This window comes from Pinus tabuliformis, chromosome X, assembly GCF_031772625.1.
Source record: "Pinus tabuliformis cultivar Carrire ecotype Pingquan chromosome X, CPIR1, whole genome shotgun sequence".
NCBI lineage: Eukaryota > Viridiplantae > Streptophyta > Pinopsida > Pinales > Pinaceae > Pinus > Pinus tabuliformis.
In genome coordinates, this window is record NC_142308.1 from 1,558,913,167 (window position 1) to 1,558,937,375 (window position 24,209).

At 37.1% G+C, this 24,209-nt stretch overlaps 1 pseudogene across 1 annotated transcript; it reads right to left on the bottom strand.

The window, feature by feature from the left end:
- Positions 1-1,165: 1,165 nt before the first annotated feature.
- Positions 1,166-3,604, bottom strand: LOC149145986 (glycine-rich RNA-binding protein GRP1A pseudogene; annotated as a pseudogene). The gene is made up of 3 exons (XR_016265157.1): positions 3,368-3,604; positions 2,813-3,118; positions 1,166-1,213 (listed from the first exon to the last, which is right to left on the bottom strand). The product of XR_016265157.1 is annotated as a glycine-rich RNA-binding protein GRP1A pseudogene (transcript).
- Positions 3,605-24,209: the final 20,605 nt, after the last annotated feature.

The following is a 24,209-nucleotide window of genomic DNA, read 5'->3' on the forward strand; positions in this document are numbered from 1 at the left end:
TGAGACTGTTGCTAATATTGTGTAGCTCTTACTGAAAACCATTACAGAAATTGGGTTGTGTAATGTCATTCAATTAATTATTGATGATGCACCTAATTGTCATACAGTAGAAGCAATCACCAGATGCACCTAATTGCAAGGCAGCAAAGGCAATCATTGAGTAGGTAAATCCTCACATTTTTGTTCTAGGTTTTGGTGCATACAGTGAGCCTTTGATGCATGATATTATTAAGTTGAATCCTAGCAAATGATGAATGAATATATTGTACAAAAGAGGGAAAAAATTAAAATTCATCACCACTGATGAAGCCAATCAATACATTTTCCACACTCATTCTAAGTTGGAGCTACTTAAGCTTGCAAGGACCAAATTTGTTACATATTACCTCAATATCAACATAAACAAAGTCTTTTAGACTTATTATTTGAAAATTGTTATTTTTATTGAGTTGTATCACCGTCCTAGGTTCTAGAATCTATGTTTTTTTATTTTTATATGTTTTCAAATAAAACTATGCCATCCTAGTTGCATGTCTTCTAGAAATATGGGGTACCTTCCAGCCTTCCCCGAAATTGTCTTGTCATCTCCCTGTCCCCGCGCCACTAAAATTAGATGCAATATAGTGAAAGACAAATTGAATTAGTTTTGGCACAAGTCAAGTTTTGTCATGTACCTGATGCCCAAGAAAACATCCGCAAGTGCAACCCTTAGTGAGAATGTTGTATATATTTCCAGCCCTAATGACTAATTTCGATTTTGGCAACTTTCTTTATTGCTTTTAAAAACTAAAAAACCTTGGTTTGTAATTTACTAGTTCCTTAGGTTGATTTACCAAAGTCACAGGAAACAAGGAAAAGGGAAAAAAAAAAAGATGTTGGTGAGCATATGTACACCTCTGACCAAAAAACAATTTGAGCTTTTTGACTTTTAGTTTTTTCTTATATCACAATGTCAATATGCAAAACAAAATAAAATGCACAGCCATAATTTTAAGAGAATACAAATTCATTCTCATCTGCAAATTTAGGATATATACCTTGTCACTAATTGCATCTTATATAACTACTATATCTGTAGAGATAGAACTGATAATTTCTCCAGTGCTGGTCTTCGTGTCAAAAAAAGTAACATCTTGGCTCAAAACAGATTTTAAATATTGCATTCTCATTCAAGCTGATTGTCGCTCCCCTGTTTGCATCCAACATGAGACCTCTGCATAAATCCATACAAACAGCTTATTTTCAGCTATTCAGCATTGTAGATTGTTTGCTGGAAGGAAAATGATACAAAATATCAACTACTCTAGAAGGTATAGGCCATGTGTTCAGCTGATGTATTTATTTTAAATTATAAAACCAAAAATATAAATAAAAAAATGAAGTGAACTTTAACTAAGTACGGGTATGAAAACCCCTTGTCTAATATTCTCTTTTTACTTGCAAAATATTCAAACCAATAATCACACACCAAACCATGACAAACAAAAGTTGTGAATTGGATTGGAACATACCAAACCATCCTGATACCATGATGACAAGTCCCAAGTAGAAGAACTGGAGAGCGTGCTGCAAAAGTTGCTAGACAAATTAATATTGTATGCTCAAACTTTAGATCAGAAAAAGTGCAATTCTAAACTGTCTTTTTCTCTTTTTTACTTGGAAAGGACTGAAATTGGTCTAGGCATAGAACAGCTGAAACCTTCAACATAACAAAAGTCTCAACCATACAAGAAGGTTACAACCATGTTATATAAGGAAACATTGTGTTCACTATTAAATAAAAAGTTATTTATTGAGAAGGAGAGGCTACTAAAAATGAACAATTTTACAATATCCTGCTTTCTTGACACTGGAATACTATTTTTTTCTGATTAATTTTAAGTGTGGCATAATATATATTTCCTGTGCTAAAAGCTAGTTAAGGTTGTTTGTGAACATTCTCGTGATATTTTCAATGAAGTTTCATTATCATATCCACATTTGAGGCATCAATGTGACAATGACTTCTACCTCAAATAAACTGAAAGGAATTCGCATGGAAAGAACAATTTATAACGCAAAAATTGGAGTATCAAAAACACTTATAGACCCTATCTTCCCTTCATAAGCCTGCAACTGCATTTTAAAAAGTTAAAATGAAGTAAATTTATTATGAATTATCAACGTGTAACTTTGTAAATATACATTTCTGCAAGCTATGAAAATGGCAATAAAAAATATGAGTCCTAGATGATTTTAGCATTCTAGCAGCAAAATATTCTAACCAAGAAGACATAACACTGGTGTATTGGTTGGCTTCTACAGCCTAGATATGTGTTAAAATGTCAAGTTTGAGTCCATGACTCCATACTTTTTTCACCTATCATCATCAAAAACTGATACCTACATAATACCAACAAAATTGCAGCACAACATTATCATCACTAACATAGCATAACTTTACTTTCCCTTCAAACTTCTTATCATGGATATTATGCCCATAGTATCTCTTGAAGGTGGAAAGCTTGATTTTTTCCTTAATCGTCTGTTTGTTAATCATATATTCTGTACATTCGATAGAGTGTTCAAGAATGGTGATTACAACTAACCACTTGGAAAGTTGGAGATGTGCATCAAATTGCTCAATAACAGAAGCAATCAAACAATGTAAACCAACAAGGTGTTGAATGCGCATTAATATCATAATATTAGCAAGCAAGCACTTATAAAGACAGCTTCGATCATGTGTAGACTCTTGTCAAATTTATGAAAGCCGAACTAGTCACAGAAGACAAAGAAATCCCATCTCAGCCCCCAACATGCATACACTCACCCAACCATAGCCACCACCGCCGCCACCATAACCACCACCACCACCACCATTGTAGCCGCCACTACCACCATAACCACGTTCGCCATGATCACGGCTTCCACCGTAACCCCCACCACCACCGCCCCCATGGTAGCCACAAGAGCCACCGCCCTCGTTTCCTCTAGACTGGGCTGGATTAATGGTGATGATGCTCATGTCAAGCATCTTGCCATTCATTGCATCGATGGCGTCCCTCATCGATTGCTCATCGTTGAAGGTCACGAAGCCGAATCCACGGGATCTACCGGTTTCCCGATCACTTATAATCTACAGAAAACAAATCCAGAGACAAACCCTCAGAAAAGAACTTTATTCGTCAAACCCAAAACCCCGAAGCAAACCCTAGTTTTGAGAAACCCTCAGAAAATGATTAAATCTGTGAAAATTCAAAACCCCAAAAGCAAACCCTAATAAAACCTATCAAATTCAAAACCCCAAAAATAATAAACCCTAATTATGACAAAATGGACATGACCATGAGAATTCGAGAGATTAATACACAAATAATGGCTTTACCTTGGATTCCACGACTTCGCCATAGGGGCTGAAAGCCTCCTGCAGGCTTCTGTCGTCAGTAGACCATGCAAGACCTCCAACGAAGCATCAGAACTCAACATCTGTTGAAGCCATCTTCTCAGACTGAAGTTTAAGAAAACTTGACAGAACAAGAGAGAGCAAGAAACCACTAACACGGGACCAGATCCAGAACCAGACCAGAAAACGAACAGAACCAATATGAACCAGGGACAGACCGCCCCATAAACGACTGAGAAAGTAGGGTTTGGGATAGGCAAGAATGGCGCCACGCTAATATTGGCCTTAGATTTGAAGTGAGGCATCACAACTATCTTCATCCCAAACCCAACCGAGAAGAATGAAGAACACCGAGTTTCTGCAAACCGTTTCTGCAACAAATTGGTAACCACCTTGATCGAACGATTGAACCTTCTGCAATCATCTAACATAAAATTTTGTGGTGCACAAGATGACAGGTGGGCAAAGAGGGGAGTTGATTTCAGAGGGAAACACCTTACGGCGTAATTAATTTTATTTTAATTTAATTTAAAAATCTTATATTGTAAGCCCAATTATTTTTCTACATTTAAAGTTTATCCAAAATGTAAAATTAAACGAAAATTACAACCCTTCTTTCAAATCAATTGTTTTTCTTATATATTATTTATTTTAAAAGTTTGATATTAAATAAAAATTAAAAATTTATATATCTTAATATATTGCACTTTAACAATAATGAAAATATTTAATAATAACGAAAATGGAATATTTAATAATAATGAAATTATTAGATAACATTGAACTTACTTAAGACAGTTGAATCCCAAAAAATGATATCTAATATTGAATAAATGTATTATTCTAAAATCATAAAAATCCATTTTTGATCCAACAAAATGAAATTTGTAATAATAATTTTAAATGTTATTATTAAATTTAAACAATGATATTAACTCATTCTCCAAGCAGGAAATCAGGGTTAAAGGCTAGAACTAGACTAAAGAAAATTGATGGTTCCGTTGGCATAGAATTAGAACATTTAATTATTTAACCAAAATATTATATAAATTAAAATTAATTGATTGATTGATTAATTAACTTGCTTGTAAAAGAAGTTAAGCATATGGCTTGAAAGTGAAGGTAAGCGGGCTAAAGGCCACACAGGTTTCAGAAGGCATCACTCAACAACAGACCATCTCGTTACGCTTAAGATCATTGCGGAGGAATGTCGTAATGATAAATCCAATTTTTTTTGTTGCTTTGTGGACTTTAGAAAGGCTTTCGATACGGTTCCTAGATACAACCTTTGGAATATATTAGAAGAGTTAAAGGTTCCTCTCGAGTTGAGAGCTTCCGCTATAAGGTTATACGAGAATGTAGTTGCCAATCTAAATAGCAATGAGGGGTGGTCGAAAGATATTAATTGTAACATTGGAGTTAAACAAGGTTGCCCCCTCTCCCCTACCCTATTTGGCATTTACATCGAAAAGCTTGAAGGCTATTTAGAGGAAGCAGGATGTGATGGCACGATCTTAGCTGGGATAGTCTTCATCCTTCTTCTCTATGCTGACGATATTGTTCTTTTGGCAAGGTGCCCATCTGATATTGATAAGCAACTCAGGCTTCTTAAGGATTTCTGCTCTACCATGGGTATGACTGTTAACACTGACAAAACAAAAGTTATGATTATCAAATCCAAGAAGGACACTTACGCTAATTTTATGTATGACAATAATAACTTGGAGGAAGTGTATTCTTACAAGTACCTAGGAATTGATATTCATCACAAGCTCAACTGGAACCATAGCATTGAGAAAAGGATTAATGGGGGGTGGAAAGCTTATTTTGGTCTTGAAAATAAATGTAAAACAACAAACCTCGTAATGTGGGATAAAAAGAAGTTCCTCTTTGAAACTTTAGTCACTCCTGTTATCTTATATGGCTGTGAGGTTTGGGGTTGCAGCATCTCTAGAGAATCATGGAGAAAGATTGAGCAAATCCAGAATCGTTTTATAACTTATAACCTGAAAATTAAAAGTAATACACCCTATCCTATTCTCCTTATAGAAGCAGGTCTTTCCCCTATTGAGAGCCTAGCTATGATTAGGTTTCTGCTGCACAAGCACAAAATCAATAACATAGACAATCATAGACTTCCTAAGCTAGCTTTAAATTCCAGCCAAAACCACCTAAGGCTTAATCGGGGTGGCATAAAGACACAAGGGCCTGGTTAAACTATTGAGAGATCAACGAGAATGATGCATTGCAAAACATAAATAACATTAAAGATATTGTTACTTATAAGTTCAAAGAAAAAATGTGGTGTGAGAAAGATTTAGAGGCTAAAAGAAAATTAGGTTATTATAAGAAGGTCATCAACCCCACCCTAGAAGATCAAAAGTATCTTTCTATTTTAACTAGCTCAAAGAAGAAAATTAATATAGCAAAGATTAGAACGAATTCTCATGAGCTCCATAGTGAAACAGGTTGTTGGGCAGTTCCTAAAATGCCATGGATGGAAAGGATCTACCATATATGTGAGAATAGGAACATCGAGGATGAAAACCACTTCCTCTTAGAGTGCCCCGCATACAACCACATTAGATCTCAGTTTCACAATCTTTGTTACAATACTGACCTTCCTAGCCTTTTACAATGTCAAAATTATAGTGAGCTCAGGAGGCTTATCTCCAAGATTTTTGAGCATAGGAATAAAATCTTAAATCAAAATAAATAATTTGTTTCTTTAGGGGTGCCTAAATGTGTTCAATCGAAGATGTGCGATGGGTGTGCGAATGAGCATGCAGATGGGTGTGCAGACACGACTTGCAGATGGGCGAGCGACTATAGTTTGCGGGTAAGGCGTGCGGACCCGACGGAGGGTGTCCACCCGAACGGACAGGTCGACTCGTGTTAAGGCAGAAGATGAAGGGGTGCGTTCAGGACATGTGGACATGTCAGTTAGGCAGTAATACATTTAGGCTTACTCAAGTACAAGCGAAGGGACACGACTATTGGGAAATTCGATAGGCAATGAGCCGTATAAATAAAATAAGGTTGACATTCGTTCCACCATCCAAGCATTCAACCAAGGAAGTTCAGGGCTTAACGAGCAAGGGCGAGCTACTGGAAAATGATTCGGGCTAAGGGTAGAACACAGTGAATCCAAGGGCAGAAGTGAGGCTTGCTTAGTGAGCCTCCATGATTGAAGGACGAGCTGGTTATTGTTCTAAATTCAGAATTCGGGGTTCCCTACAGACCGCAGTGTGGCCAGTGCAGGTTGGGTGAGTTGCACGGTGGGCAAGCTCTGCAAGAGGGAAATCTACATGGTGACATTGCACGAGGGTGAGCTACACAGTGGGCAAGCTCTACACGAAGACGAGTTACATGGTGACTCTGCACGAGCCCAAGTTGTAATGGGTATGCTCTGCATGAGGGAGAGTTGCATGGTGGGTAGGTTCTACATGAGGGAGCTACACGGTGGGCCGGCTCTGCATGAGGGCGCAGTTCGACAGGCTTTGCACAAAGGAGTGTTGCCTTGTTTGGCAAGGATTGGGCAGGTCTGTATGATAGGCTACATAATATTGTAAAATTTGTAAAACTTGTAAAATATTGCAGAAGTGATTTTTGTAAGTATTTTGGAAAAATTGTTAGGAGTTTCACATCCCTTTATGATTATTGTACATGTTTTTTCCGCTACACATAGAAGTTAAATGAATGAAGTAAATTGAAAGTTAATTTCGCTTCATCTGTAAAGAAGAAGTGAATACTTGAAAATTAACTAAGTGTTGAAGGTAGGTGTAGTTTGTAAACTTGAGTAGTGGTGAAACAAAAAAGTTAGGCGGTGTCACATCATGCTCATGAATGAATTATAGTTGCCACTAGCGTGGGGCCATGGCAGGAAATATCAGAGCCCGTTTTTCTTAAAATGGGCTGTGCATATTAGTAGTTGGTCACATCAACATAGGGGAAGTTTAGCAAGGGCAAGGCAACAAATCTAGGCCAAGATGAACAAAGGCACATTTTATGGCGTAACACGTTCAAAAAGTAAACTAATGGCAAGTGTTGGAGAGGAACAGCAGGTTACAGGTGAATCTAGCATGGATTTCGAGGTAGACTTTATGAACAAGATGTTGGATAAATTAGATGTGATGCATACGAAAATGGAGGCACTTGAAATCGAGAATGTCGAACTTAGAGAAAGGATTACTAAGACTGTAGAGAGTCATGACGATCTCAAGGTGCGATATGAGTATCTTGAATGGGAATATGGTCAAACTGTGAATGAATTCAAGGAATTCAAAGTTGCGAAGAATCAATACATGGAAGAGATCGCAAAGCTGCAAAAGAGTCTTTCTGAAGCTCAAAATGAGATTGCGGTTTTGAAGAAGGTAGTGGGGTAGGGTTCGATTAGAGGAGTTGTCCACATCAAAATTAAGGAACTAGAGTCATATGATGGAGTAAGAAGTGAGAAGACACTTGGAAACTTTCTATGGGATATGGAGCAGTATCTTGAACGCTTGGGGATTGCATCTGAAGAGGCCAAGGTGAAGGTTGTTGCACAATTCCTTACAAAGGAAGCCAAGATGTGGAGAAGGAGAGTGGACTAGATTTCCCATGGCAATGTTGAGGAGATCTCTACTTGGGAAGAAATAAAGGAAGTGTTGTTGGCTCACTTTATCCCACAAGATGAAATGTGGGATGCACAAACGAAGATTAAGTACATCAGGAAAACTAGTAGTCTACAGGCTTATCAGTGAGAATTTGCGAGTGTGGTCTTGGAGCTACCCAAAATGGTGGAATAAAAGACAAGGTTTTCAACTTCATCATTGGATTGAAACCTTGGGCACACAATGAGGTGAAGCAGAATAATATCAAAACACTTGAAGAGGCATTTGCTACAGTTGGTAAATTGGTAGACCATTATGATGAAAGGAATGAAGAGAAGAAGAATTATGATAAATAGAAAGAGAACGCTTCAAAGGATGAGGCGAGAGCAGGTGGAAAACTGAAGGAAAAGAAACCTTTGAAGTGATGGTTGTGCGAAGGTGACCATACAGTGAAGAATTTTTCTTCAAGACTGGGAGTGGCAATTCTTGGACAATCATATGGAAAGAAGAAAGAGGAACTAGCAGTTGGGATGATGCAGATTTTGGGTGTTGCAACAACTACAGAGGTTATCCCAAAGCGTGATCCTGAGAGGAACAAGTTGGAGTATGTTGAGATGAAGGTTGGGCAAGGCACATTTCTCACCATGGTGGACAACGGTGCAACCCATAACTTCATGAGAGAGGAGGCAACAAGAAAATTTGGATTGAAATTCGTTCCAACTCAAGCTCGTCTCAAGGCAGTGAACTCTCCACCAGAACAAGTCATTGGTGTGGCAAAGGCTGTGTGGTGAAAAGGGCAACAACAAATGTTGAAAATAGCACCAAGAAAATCCTAATTTAATTTTGTCCTTGAATTAAATTTGGAATAAAATTTTAATTCCACATCACATGACAACTTATATTAGTTAACTAAGTTAAATTGACTTAGTTGGCTCAATTAATTCGAGTTGAGGGTCTAACTTGAGTATGTGGGGTGTCTCTTACATTATAGGAGACTTAATTGAGTTTATTTTAAGTTGTAATTAACTTTGTTTAACTAAGTTAAATTCGGTTAAACTAGTTCCAACTATTGGAGGAACTGGTGGGAGGTCTACTAGTGTGGTGTTGCCTGTAGTGATCAACCAACTAACTAATGAGTCACTCCTAAATAACTCATGTATGTCAGATCTAAGAGTTACCCAGTTGAGATTGGACTTCAAGGATTGTGTACTATTAGTTGTATAATCATCTGAACTGTATAGGTGGTGCATGCAGTCAAAGGAAGGCCTATGATGGATTGCACAATTCCAATTAAGGAATTTCCCTAATTAATAGGGGCTAATTCCCAAGGAAACATCACAAGGAAATAGGGACGTGGGCAAGTGAGAAATTGGTTAAGTATTGACCTAGTCATGTCTAGTAAGCAGTGCGACAGATAGAGATAGTGTAGAGGTTGCTCTAGCTTAAGCAAAGCATTGTAATTTTCTCATATTTTCTTATTTTTTAGTTGCGGATTTCCCTGGGAAATCATTGTGTAATGTGTTGATTGAATTCTTTCTCTTGTATGCTTCGTGATTTCACGATCGTTTAGTTGTTTCCATTGATGAGTAGAGTAGATTCAAGTCTAGTATTTTAGCAAATTATAATTAGCAGTTTGAATCTACAAGGAATTTCTACAATGTGGAGGTAAAGATTGATGAATGGTTAGGCAAATTTGACTTCACAATCATGCGGATGGATGATTATGAAGCAGTTTGGGGCATAAAGTTCATGAAGCAATATGATGCTATGATCATGCCTCATTTGAGGAAGTTGTATATTTATAATGGAAGGGAAGACATACCATTGAGTATCCTAACCATGGCAGTTACGATGGGCAAATGTAAGATAACAACAATGGGTGTGGAAGAGAGAAAGTGAAATGAAGAAGTTTGTGAGAGGTTGAAATGGACGGAAGAAAAACTCATGGAGCAAGTAGATATCATTAGAGCATTGCCTGATAGTGTTATGGACTTGACAGACAAACTAGAGGCAGTGGAAGAATGCAACGTTGTGAAATAGGAGACCTTACGACAGGAAAACCGAGAGGCATACATCCATAGATTAGAAGAAGACGATGTTAACACTTGGATTGAGATGTTGGAGCAGGATGAGGATGGAGGTGGAAGGTTTCCAACCTTCCCATCCCCACCATATTTCTATAATTAGCATGGAGGATGGGTTCATTATCATCTGCTCAGGGAAATGAGACCCCTAAATATGATGAGAAGGCTATGGAGGCGAGATAGATGTGATTGAGAGAAGGATGTGATGACAGTCATGATGATGCTAGATGCATGCGTTCTTGTGGAGGAGATGCTATGGTTGGATTAGCTACTTGACTAGTCACCTTCACAAGGGGATCCAACACATGATGTTCTTGCAGAGTTATGACGGGATATGGGCATGGAGCAGGTCATCGGCAGATCTATCTGGTTTTCGACATGGAGATGGCAGTCTTGGTGATTGATTTTTTTGAGATGATGTTGTCGAGGTTGACAGCCTTTTAAAGTGGGGGAGGATGTTAGGGCCTCGAGTTGGAATCGCGACCAATGAACGCCCATGACCGCCCACACAACAAGGATAGTAAAAAAACTAAAGGTTGGACCGACGGACAAGTTGGGTAATGGGAGAGCTTAACTGAACGCACATATGGAGGGCGAGTTAGAGGGCGGGCATCCTCATGAAGGGCGTTCACCTGAACGTGTTCAACCGAAGATGTGCGACGAATCATAGCGGTGGGTGCCCACCCAACTCAGGGAGAGTGTTCATGTAGCGACCGGGCAAGGCGTGTGGATGGGCGTGCAGACATGACGCACGGATGGGCGAGCAATTACAATGTGTGGGAAGGATGTGTGAATCCAACGGAGGGCGTCCACTCGAACGGACAGGTCGGCTCATGTAAGGGCAAAAGATGAAGGGGCGCATTCAGGATGTGTGGACATGTCGGTTGGGCAATATTACGTTCAGTCTGACTCAAGTACGAGTGAAGGGATGTGATCCTTGGGAAATTTGATAGGAAAGGATCCGTATAAACGAAAGAAGGTTGGCATTCGTTCAACCATCCAAGCATTCGATCAAGGATGTTCAGGGTTGAACGAACAAGGGGGAGCTACAGGAAAGGATTCGGGCTAAGAGCAGAACACACTAAAGGCAAGGGAAGAACTGAGGCTCGCTCAGCGATCCTGCATAACCGCAAGACGAGTTGGTTATTGTTATGAACGCAAAATTCAGGGTTCCCTACCAACCGTAGTGTGGGCAGTTTAGGTCAGGCAAGCTGCACGAGGGCGAGTTGCATAGTGGGAAAGCTCTGCACAAGGGCGAGTTGCATGGTGGGAAGGCTCTGAATGGGGGAAAGTTACACAGTGACTCTGCACAAGGGTGAGGTGCATAGTGGGAAAGATCTATACAAAGATGAGTTGCATGCTAACTCTGCATGAGGGCGAGATGCAGTGGGCAGGCTCTACATGAGGGTGAGCTGCACTGTGGGTAGGTTTTGCATGAGGGTGAGCTACACAATGGGCAGGCTCTGCATGAGGGCACAGGTAGGCAGGGTGTAAGGAGTGTTTCCCGGTTTGGCAAGGATTGGGCAGGTCTATATGACAAGCTTCAAAATATTGTAAATTTTGTAAAATTTGTAAAATATTACATAATTGATTTTTATAAGTATTTTGGGCGAACTGTTGGGAGTTTCCCCTCACTTTATGATTATTGTACATGTTGTTTCCATTGCACATAGAAGTTAAAATAATGAGGTAAATTGAAAGTTAATTTCACTGCATTTGTAAAGAAGAAGTGAACACTTGAAAATTAACTAAGTGTTGAAGGTAGGCGTAGTTTGTAAACTTGAGTAGTGTGAAAGGAAAAAGTTAGGCAATGTCGCACCATGCTCACAAGTGAATTATAGTCGCCACTAGCATGGGGTCGTGACAAGATTGGCTCTGACTCCTTGAACCTACTGCTATAAGTAATGCATGTCGACGACGTGTTTCAAGTGATGAGTGATATGCTCATTACCTTGTATTATTTAGCTTTCAAATTGAGTGCATGAGCGATAGAATTTAAAAATCAAAGCCTAAAATAAGCAGCCATCATTGTAAAAGTCAGAGCCAGGCTCTTGGAGAATTTAATAAAAAAAATTGGATAGTTTTTCGACCCCGACTAGTCCGAAATCGGGACTCAATCTCATCTGACAATTCGTAGAGGAGATTAGTTCCACTCCCCAACCCTACAATGCAATGAAGTTAGAAAGCCTAATGTTGGAGTGGTAACATGTTAATTTCATATATCAAAATGTTATAATATTATTGTATGGAGAAGTTTCTTTTTTCTTTTTTTAATTAAAAAGAAAATTTTAGATTTTTTTTTTTAATATTGTGTTAATTTTTATAATACATATAAATTAATATAAAACATTTGTTAATTTAGCATAAGGTATAAATTCTTTATCCATTCTCCCTGCTCCAAAAGGCGTATTACAGCAGATGAGAGTAATTCAAAGATCCTTTGTATGGACTGGCAATGCAGAGAAGAAAAAATGGGCACTAATGGCTTGGAATAAGTGGTGAAAATCTAAGAACTTGGGAGGTTTAAATTTGTTAGACCCGTCTACGATCAACAGAGCTTGTGGTGCCAAGCTTTGGTGGAGATGGCTGAAGGAACCCAATCTTCCGTGGGCAAAACACTGGAAGGAAAAGTATGCTCCAGGGTACAGCAATCAAGATTTAATCAGAATGCAGGAAAGTCCAGATGGTTCTCCAATTTGGAACCTTGCCAGAAGAAATCGAGGAATTGTTCAGGAACAGAGCTTCTGGGAAATTCGCAATGGGGAGACAACTTTATTCTGGGAGGACGCCTGGCAACAATTCCCGAAGCTGGGAGGACCTGAGTTTGCAAACCTACAAAGACAATGTCAAGGGATGGGGAAAACCACAGTAAATCAGTACTGGAACCACAGTAGCAGGGACTAGGAATGGAGAGAACGGATGATTAACGAAATAGAAAACTCAACTGAGGCGAACAACAATGTCAGGGACCTGCTTAACCTTCTAAACAAAAGGAAAATCAGAAAAGCTGAGGACAAAGACCAACTAAGATGGGGCAAGAAAGGAAGTGGCAACTTCACGCTCAAAGAAGCCAGAGATAATCTCGAAAACTCAGAACAAATTGAGGAGGTTCAATGGAGCAGCAAAGTCTGGGATTCTTTCTTTTGGCCTAAGATTAAAACTTTCCTCTGGCTCCTGATGCGTAGAAAAACACTCACCTGGGAAAATCTCTGTAAGAAAGGGTTTCACGGCCCATCTAGGTGCCCCATGTGCAACATGGATGAAGAATCGATGAATCATCTCTTCAACACATGCGCTTGGGCTTGTCACCTATGGAACTGGGCGGAAAACATAATGCAACAGACAGACAGAACCAGAGACTCTATCCAGGACTCCATTATGAATTGGCGAAGCATTTATTCCAGCAATTCGAGAATCAACAGTATATGGAGAACACTGCCAGGATTTATTACCTGGACAATTTGGAAGGAACGGAATAGAAGAATTTTTCTAAGCGAACACAGAGACATAAATCATTCGCTAGAAACAATAACCCAAAATGTGAGACAATTAATTCTGGTCAGATGCAAAGCAGAAAAAGATAACCAAGTTTCGGTTAGAGACTTACGTATTTTAAAAGCTTTCAAACTGGATGATGGAAGAAGCATGGTCACAACGAACTGTCAACAGGAGCCGAACACCACGTCAACTTTCTGGAAACGACCTCCTGCAGGCTTTCTCAAGCTAAACTTCGATGGAGCGTCAAGAGGCAATCCAGGTCTGGCAGGTATCGGGGGCATCATTAGGAACAGTGCAGGCGAGATTCAACATATCTACAGCAGAGCCTTAGGAGAAGGAACAAACAACGAGATGGAGTTCGCTGCCATGGAGCAAGGTCTCAGAATTCTCAGAAAGATTCAGGTTGGCGCAGCGGTGGTTGAGGGAGATTCTCAGCTGGCGATAACAACGGCAAGAAAGTTATATGCGGGAACAAAAGCAAGCAAGGTAACAAAACACTGGAGACTTGCCAAGGTGACTGAAAACATAGCAGAACATCTGGGGGAGCTGAAAGGCTTGATTTTTCAGGCTGTGCGACGTAAAGCCAATATGGTTGCGGACCATCTGGCGAATTATGGAATTGAGCACCCAACTAGCATGTGGGACAGCTATTGGCAGGACGTCGCATGCCCCGAATTAAAAGAGAAGTGTACCTTGCTCTCAAGGCAGGATTTGGCCAACGAAATATGAGGCTGTTGGGTCGGTAATCTAAAACCTTGTCATTCCATGAAAAGATTTGTGCGTACCGCAGGCACTATTAAGGAAGGACAAGCAGATCAGGAGCATTCAATGCTCAAGCAGGAGGAAGGGAGTCTCATCCCAGATATGATTACTAAGGATTTGCGCCGCCGACGCCCCGTCAAGCAATGGGACACTTGGCATGATCCGGAGGAGGAGAGAGGAGGTGATAGCAAGGGAAAGAATTCGAGACATAACCAAAACAAACTGTCACCGCACAGAAGTAATGATGACAAGACGTGCAAGCTAAAGGGGAAGGAACGGTCTTCTGTCGGTAACTCCTCCTTCGACATCTATATAGTCACAGCTACAGGCAGGGGCAAAAGCATTGTTTTATCGTGTTGTAAGCTTGAACCCGTCTCTTTTGCCGGCAGAACTCAGAGCAATCTTGTGTGTGTTAGTGAGATCATGGCAGGGGAAGGAAGCCGGAATGCCTCTGCCAATAGGGACCTAAAGAAAGCCAGGGAGGCATATGAGTCCTGCACTTCGCGGAAGGACAAGCAGAAGATTGAAGACCTGGAGGCTAAGGTCACTGAAGAGGAAAGGAAACTGAAAGAGCAAGAACTGGAGAAGGAGGTGGACTGGATCCAGGATCCAGGCTCTGTAACCACACGCACCACCCAATTTGTAAGAACGCAAGCTGAAAGTTGGAGGATGAAAACTCTGTTAGCCAAAGCCCTAAATATGCAGGGAAGCTATGAGGACCAACTGCGTCAAATCCAGCATAATATTGAGGCGATGTCTAAGGAACACATGGCTATCCTAGAGAGCCTGGATTTCAAGATAAGTGCCCTGGAACAAGAGGTTGAAACCATCACGAAGAAGCTCACGGTTCTAATTAAGCTCCTAAGGCAAACCATTGAGCAGGATGCTAGGCTGGCTGAGAACAGAAGGGACGATCACGCGGGAAACTTTCAGAGCAATCATCCCACGCCTGCGCAGGCAGGCAATTCGATGACTGAATCAGCTCCGGAAGCTTCCAAGAAACATACTGTGCTCAAGAAGTAATTGGCTTGGCTTCTGCCTTGGTTGGTTTTTTGTAATTTGGGTGGTCATTGGTGCTCTCTACCTGGTTTAGTTGGTATGTCGATAGTGATCTCTGTCTGCTGCTTCAGTTAGGTGTTTGTTTAGTTAAATGGTCTGAGTCAAACCCCTTTTTGCTCTGCCACCCTGCGTGGTGTGCTCGGGGTCGTATGGTAGACTCTTTTGGTAATTTTGTGGGGTCTTGCAATACAATTTGGCAGCCCAGTGTCTGCACGAGCAGACTTTTTGTAATATATATACTTTTCTAATATAAAAAGTTGATTTACACAACAAAAAAAGTATAAATTCTTTAATTTTATTATAATGAATAAGTCAAATTTCATAACTTCATTTCAAATTAAAAATAAAAATAAAAAAAAATAAAATAAAATAAAAAATTCTACATGCAAATATTTACTATTATTAATATAAATTAATAATTATTATTAATAAGTGAAATATTCACTTCAAAAAGAAATCAGTTTCTATAGCATGCAAATATTTATTATTATAATCATATTATTTACTATTTTAAGAAATTAAATTATTAAATTATTTGAGAATAGAAAAACAAACTAACACAAAATTTCATTGAAAAATTCTTTAAATATTTAAAAAAAAAAAAAAAATCAAAATTATTTAAAATTATTACTTTTATAAACTAGATTTACAAAATTAAAGGGCTTTTAACCTAAAAATATTAATAACATGCGTGAGTTTGAAGGGTAAATATATATGCCTCGAATAATAAGACTACTATTTATCTAGTGTGTAGAATTTGTGTGTGAAATAATAAGGGATCTGGAGATTGACTTTGATTCCCAACCCTATTGATATCAATAATGCATGTTGACAACCTGTTTTAAGTGATTAGTTATACGTTCATTTGTATTATTTAGCTTTCAAATTGAGTGTAGGAGTGATATCATTTTAAAATCGAAGCCTAAAATAAGCAATCACTGTTATCAAAGTCTTTATACTAATTTTGTTTGAGCTTTAGGTGGTTTTGGCTAGAATTTAAAGCTAACTTAGGAAGTCTATAGTCTCCTATGCTATTGAGTTTGTGCTTGTACAACAAAAGCTTAGTCATATAAATACATATAAATACATATTAAATATATTTTATTTTGGCATAAAGTATAAATTCTTTAATTTTATTATAATGAATAAGTTAAAATTCTATAACTCCATTTTAAACTAAAAAAAAAAAAATCAATTTCAATGGAATGCAAATATTTACTCTTATTGATATAAACTAATAATTATTATTAATAAGTCAAAAATTTTAGTTATTATTAATAAGTATAATTAATAAGTAAAACTTCTATAATTTCAATTCAAAAAAAAATTGATTTACGAAATTAAAGGGTTTATAGTATTCATCTTAAGATTTATTGTATTAGTCCTAAAATTTTTAATATTAATATTAGGGTTTATATTTCTGGATTTAATATATTAATTCTAGCTTTAATATTCAAGTTAGAATTTTCCCCCATATATATATATATATATAGTAATATTAATTAACAATACTAATGATAATAATAGTAATTAATTAGTAATAAGAGTAATTATTTAACAATAATTAATATATTGAATTTAGGCTTCTGTGATCCATATCAAGATTATAAAACAACTATTTTTGACCAAGGAAACATCAATAGCTATACTTGACTTGACCAAGAAATAGGGAAAGGAAAACTAATAAGTTAACTAATTAATTAATTAATTTGTTAGTTTGTTAGATCTATTTATTTCCATAAACTTAAACTAAGATTAAAACCTAATAAATTAATATACTCTTTATTCTTTTAAAACTACATAAACTATATAAAGATTTATGTTAGTGTAGGAATTATTATAGGATATATTAAGAAAATAAATGTTTATTAATTAGATAACTTAATTAGTTAGTTAAATATTTGATTTATTTAATAAGTTTATATATTTAACTATATATGTAACTAAATATGTAGTATTTTATTCTAACTTAAAACTAAATAAAAATAAAATTATGTTAATTCTATGATATGAAGAATTATGGGAAAAAACACGGATAAAAATATAATTATTTATAATTAATTAGTTAATTCGATTATGAAATTTATTTATTATAATTTACTAAAGGTATAATGGGATAAATAGAGATTAAACCTAATTGCTTATTAATTGATCAATTAATTAGTTTATATGTTTATAATTCTTTCAGTTATGTTCATGTATAAATTTATTTATTTATTTATATATCATGTTTAATAAAGCCAAGTAAGGCTTAAAATTTAAATTTTTAGAACTTAAACTAAGAAAGAAAACCTAATAACTAAAAAGATCTTATTTTCAATAAAGTATAAGAGAACTAATATGAATAAAATATTAATAATATTAATAAAATATTGAATAAAAAATTAATTAGAAGCAAAGGGGAAAACAAACAATCCAGAAGACGAGGGGTAAACAACCAGAGAAGAAAATAATAAAAAGAGTGAAACAAGGGGGGCCTAGCCGGAAAGGGCAGGGATCCAACAACTGCTAATCTTCCAGCCGTCATCCCTGTTGAGATTGCTTGGCCTCCTTTCAATTTCTATGGCCTCCCTAAACTTCTAGTGATGAAAAGGCACAATCTTGGCAATCACCCTGGCCTCCTCAATACATATATGATGTTTAGTCTTCTCCGTGTGTTCTGCTAGGGCTGAAGACTAGGTCCTCCCATATTTGATGTCGGTTGAGTGCTCATGAATCCTCTGATTAATAGAGCGCCCAGTTTCACCAATATAGGGGGTCCCACACGAACAAGGAATAACATAAACACCTTTCATGTCCTTGGGGTCAACAGGGTCTTTTACAGATCTTAGGGAGCTACGAATGGTGTTAAGGGGCTAAAGGTTGAGGGAACATTATGCTTCCTAAGGATTCTCACAATCTTGTCAGTAGTCCCCTGGATGAAAGGGAGATGAACCCCTGAGATTCAATCTTTAGGGTCTTTCTTAACCTTGGGACCTCTGCTAGCTTTAAGGAAAGCTTTCAAACCTTGGTGCCTACTATAACCATTATTAACAAAAACATTAAGGAGATGGGCTTTCTCTTTATCAAGGTTCTTTTCATCAGAGATTCTCAGCGCACGAGTAGCTAGCGTGTTGAGAACACCCAACTTTTGAGCAGGGAAATGATGAGAGTTGGCATGAAGATATTGCTCAGTATGAGTTTTCTTCCGAAACACTTGGTGGGAGAAAGAACCGTCATCATTCTTCGAAATGAGAACATCAAGGAAAGGTAGGCACCCATCAATTTCCTGCTCCATAGTAAACTTTATGGAGGAGGATTGATTGTTGAGATGCTGGAAAAATAGATCTAACTCTTCTTGGCCATGAGACCAGATGACACCAATGTCGTCCACAAATCTCTTCCATAGCTTGGGCAGGAGACGGGCTGAGGCCAAAGCCTTGGACTCAAAGTCTTCCATAAAAATATTAGCAATGACCGGGGACAAGGGGGAGCCCATGGAAACCCCACATGTCTGCTCATAGAATTCCCCTTCAAAGCAGAAAAAAGTGGAAGTAAGACAAATCTCAACTAATCGAGCGGTATCAGGGTCGATGAGGCGGTATTAGTTCTCTTATATTTTATTGAAAATAAGATGTTTTTAGTTATTAGGTTTTATTTCTTAGTTTAAGTTCTAAAAATTTTACACCTTACTTGGCTTTATTAAACATGATATATAAATAAATAAAATTTTTTATACATGAACATCACTGAAAGAATTATAAACATATCAACTAATTAACTGATTAATTAATAAACAATAGGTTCAATCTCTATTTATCCCATTATACCTTTAGTAAATTATAATAAATAAATTTCATAATAGAATTAACTAATTAATTATAAATAGTTATATTTTTATCCCTGCTTTTTCCCATAATTTTTCATATAATAAAATTAACATAATTTTATTTTTATTTAGTTTTAAGTTAGAATAAAATACTACATATTTACTTACAAATATAGTTAAATATATAAACTTATTAAATAAGTCAAATATTTAACTAACTAATTAAGTTATCTAATTAATAAATATTTATTTTCTTAATATATCCCATAATAATTCCTATAATAATACAAATTTTTATATAGTTCATGTAGTTTTATAAGAATAAATAGTATATTAATTTATTAGGTTTCAATTTTAGTTTAATTTTATGGAAATAAATAGATCTAACAAACTAACTAATTAATTAATTAGTTAACTTATTAATTTTCCTTTCCCTATATCTTGGTCAAGTCAAGTATAGTTGTTGCCCAAGTCTATTGTACTCTTTTCCTTGGTCAAAAGTAGTTGTTTCTTTTTAGTCGTTGTCCTTGGTCAAAAGTAGTTGTTTCTTTTTAGTTGTTGAATGATCTGCTCTCTCTATTTAACTTGTAGCCAAGATCTGGTTCTTTGTAGCCGTTTCCTTGGTCAAAAGTCGTTGTTTCTTTTTAGTCGTTGAATGATCTGCTCTCTCTATTTAACTTGTAGCCAATGATCTGCTCTCTCTATTTAACTTGTAGCCAAGATTGTAGTCGTTTCCTTGGTCAAAAGTAGTTGTTTCTTTTTAGTGGTTGAATGATCTGCTCTCTCTATTTAACTTGTAGCCAAGATTGTAGCCGTTTTCTTGGTCAAAAGTAGTTGTTTCTTTTTAGTCGTTGAATGATATGCTCTATCTATTTAACTTGTAGCCAAAATCTGGTTCTTTGTGGCCGTTTCCTTGGTCAAAAGTAGTTGTTTCTTTTTAGTCATTGAATGATCTGCTCTCTTTATTTAACTTGTAGCCAAGATGTAGTTCTTCATCTTGTCCTGACGATGAAACACACTCGGTGGTGGACAATGAATTAATGAATTTTGATGTGATTTTCGCCAAAAACACTTCTCAATAATAATTAAAGTATATCAATAATGATTGTTAATTATAATAATAATAATATTTTTATTTTTATTAATAAAATAATAATAATAATATTTTTTGCATTATTATTATTAACTTAAAATTCTTTAATAATAATAGTAATAATAGCAGTAATAATTCCAAATTCCAAAATATTTTTAATAATTATAATTAATAAGTCAATGTTCCATAATCAATTCAAATTAAAAAGAAACGAGTATGCAAATATTTACTATTATAATCATATTATTTAATATTTTAGGAAATTAAATTAATGAATTGTTTGAAAATTGAAAAATAAATAGACACAAAATTTCATGGAAAGATTATTTTAAATTTCACAGAAAGGTTCTTTAAAATTACTCAAAATTATTTTTTTAATAGATTTATAGACTTTTATAAATCAAATTTGCAAAATTAAAAGGTTTATATTAAGGAGTTGTCTTTAGTGTGTGAAATCTTGATTTTTGTTATTTAAACTTGTTTTTCACCTTGTGATTTCAATAAATTCCAGTCGGATTTTAGAGAAGTTGGACCACCAGAAAAGCTTCCAAAAAGTCGCACTAAAGACAACTAGAAATAATAATAATAATAATAATAATATTTTTGTTAATATATACTAATAATGATTATTATTAACTCAAAATTTCAATAATAATAATAATAATGATAATTACAAATTATGAAATATTTTTAATAATTATAATTAATAAGTCAATAATCCATAACTTCAATTTAAATTAAAAATAAATTGATCATGCAAATATTTACTATTATAATCATATTATTTACTGTTTTAGGAAATTATATTATTGCATTGTTTGAAAATTGAAAATAAATAGACACAAAATTTCATCTAAAGATTCTTTAAAATTACTCAGAATTATTTTTTAATAGATTTATAGACTTTTATAAATCAGATTTCGAAAATTAAAGGGTTAATAATATTAATCTTAGGGTTATAATATTAATCCTAGGGTTTTTAGTATTAAATTAGGGCTTATATTCCTGGGGTTAATATATTAATCCTATCCCCGATCGGGGAGTGATACAGATCATCGTCCCTCTCGGAATTTTTGTCATGTGTGAAAAGATGGGTAACAAGGCTAGAGGGCGGCTCAACCCTCGGCCTCACATGCACAATCAGGATAGTGGGGTGGTAGAGAGAATGAGAAAGATTAATGTGGAAGTCTCCAGGTGGGGAGGGCTCAAAGTCCCATTCATGCACTTGTCTTGTTTTGGAGCTTGGTCCCTGAAGGTAAACACAGGTTCTCGGTTCTCCATCCTCTGTCTGCAAGAACGGTTGGGAAGTTCTGCTCTCGAGACGTGACCGGCCTCTAGTTCATGGCAAGTGTAGTCGGGTATATTTTTTTCCCTTTTCTCCCCTCCTCGGTCGTGCCCTGTTCTATACTTGAATGTCTCCTGCAATTTTTTTGACCATCCCTGCAAATTGAATATCGTAAGAAAAGGAATTGGTTGCTCGGAAAGTGAGAAAGTTTTTGTGGTTTCGTTTTATGTTGTGTTTGTTGTTTCTATGCCAATGTTTGTTTTCTTTGGTATTATATTGCTTCAAATGGGAATGTATGGCAAAATTCAAGTTAGTCGTATTTTGTGGAAGGATTGTCCACTCGATGGTACTAGATATCTTTGTCATTTGTTAACCCTGAGCAAGAAAGTGTCCTCTAACTCTTCTTCTCTACTTTTTAACGGTTATGGAGTGGTCCTCAATGGTATTTGGGTTAGGGAGTTGGTCTATGGCACCTCCCTTCTGAGGTAATAGACTATCTCTGGTTTCTCTATGTCTACTAGCCCAATTGAGCACGAGGTGTTGGTTATCATATTAGAGTGGCATCGGTGGCTGCACTTTTCAACTTTCAGTGTATATGTAAGGCTCGAGCCTAACAAATATTGTTTCTTACTCTTCTTTTATGTAATTGTGTCAGGTTTTAATAATTTGTGTAACTACCTAGCCCACGAGCATCCGGTCTAGTCCTAGACTGTGGCTTGGCCTGTTCAGTTGGTAGTTTGTAATTTGATTGGCTGGATGATATTCCATATCGCTCGCCCTCCACCTGGTGTTGGTTCATCTGGAAATGGGGGTCGGGGCCGCAACAGAAAGTCGAGGAATAGAGGTGGTCGGGGTTCTTCCTCCACTCAGCCACCGAAGATAAGTGGCCGCAAGTCAGATCCTAATATTATCAATAAGGTGGCCCATGCATTCAATACAGGTACCCCAACCCAAGTGAAACCACTGATTTCGACATGGGAAGCATAACTCAACTAGAGAGCAGAAATTGAAGTGCAGTTAGAATACTGAAGAGTCCTTGTTCTAGATCCGGGACACACCTGCGTTCGTATCACACAGTATAAATAAATTGTTCATCTCTACTAGTTGATGAAAAGTATTGTGGCCCGAGCTATTATGAACTCTGCAAAATTTTGTTAAATATGATCCAGGTTTCTAGGAAATTCAAAAAGAATTTCAACTTGTTCAATTTCAAATCCAACAGTAGAATGTCTGTCTTGGTTGTATTGAGAAGCACCTTTCGTGCCTTCCTCAATTGAAACTACCATGATCCAGTGCTAAGGACCCAGCTCCAATGGAGTCCTTTGATGAGTAGTTGTTAATAGCTCCTTATTTTGTTTAATTTTTTGATGTATATGTCAGTTAGTAGTACTTATTATAGTTTGTTAGGTGAAAACTGGTTTACAGACATTCATTCATATAAGGCTCTGTTTAAAAGACTTAAGTTACTAATATTTTGGATGGCATACAATGCGGTTCGATGGCCAACATACCTGGTTTCCCAATGGGCAAGTTGAGGCCATTAAACGTCTTTCATGGATGTAACCTGCTTTTTGAAAATGAATGAATGAAAAGGTCCTACAAAGCTTATATATATATATATATATATCCTAGTGTTTAATATTCATGTTAGGGTTTCTTGAAGAAGAGGACCTGCAGGGATGGAAAAAATCCAACTACATAGTGAAATCAAACCATCTTTCTCTCCTTTCCCCCCAAGGTGAACCCCTGAAATCACCAATATGGTCTAAAATTTGTCATCAAATGGAAACTCGAAGCTAAATTTCTTTTGTTGGACATTAAATGATAAGAAAATCATCACTGTTGCATAACTCCTTGAGCTGCGGATGATCCGGACTGCTGCTAGGTCACGCTACTATTGAGCACCGACCAGTTCTTGCAGCCTTTGACCCTCTGCCATGGCCCCTTCATATGCAACCCCGGAGGCGGCTGCTTCCCAACATGCCTTCTCCGCCCTAGTCAAATCCTTACCGCCTCAGCGCCCTCACCCAACAATCTCAAAGTTTGTTAAGAAGCTAGATGTTCTGCAAGAGGTGATTCTTCCTCCTGCTCTCCCTCGTATGGCAGCACTTTCTCTGGCAGAACAAGGTCTCATCGGACAATTCACTGGTCTCTGGCCCTCTCCGAAGACAGTGCAAAGGTGGGTCGAGCGAAACTGGTATGATAAAATACAAGGAAAAATTTCCATTCGCTTCTGTGGGAAAGGGTATTTCACCTTCCACTTTGAATCAAGAGAAGACAAGGATCTAATCTTTAGAAACGGACCATATTTCATGGACTCCAAAGGCTTATACCTCAACAAATGGACTCCGGATTTTGACCCTGAATTGGATGTCCCTAGTGCAGTCCCGGTCTGGGTTCGGCTCCCTCACCTCCCTCTCCATTGTTGGGGAGATGAATTGGTTCGAGCCATTGGGAATGCTGTTGGAAGATTTATTGATCGCAGTGAGCCAAAAGACAACATGCAAGCTTGCGCCCACATATGTGTTGAAGTTGATCTCGGCAAAGGCCTCCCTGAGGCCATCAAGCTCAAAGTGGATGACTGGACGCACATCCAACAGTTGGACTATGAGCAGATCCCGTTTAAATGCAAGGTATGTCACG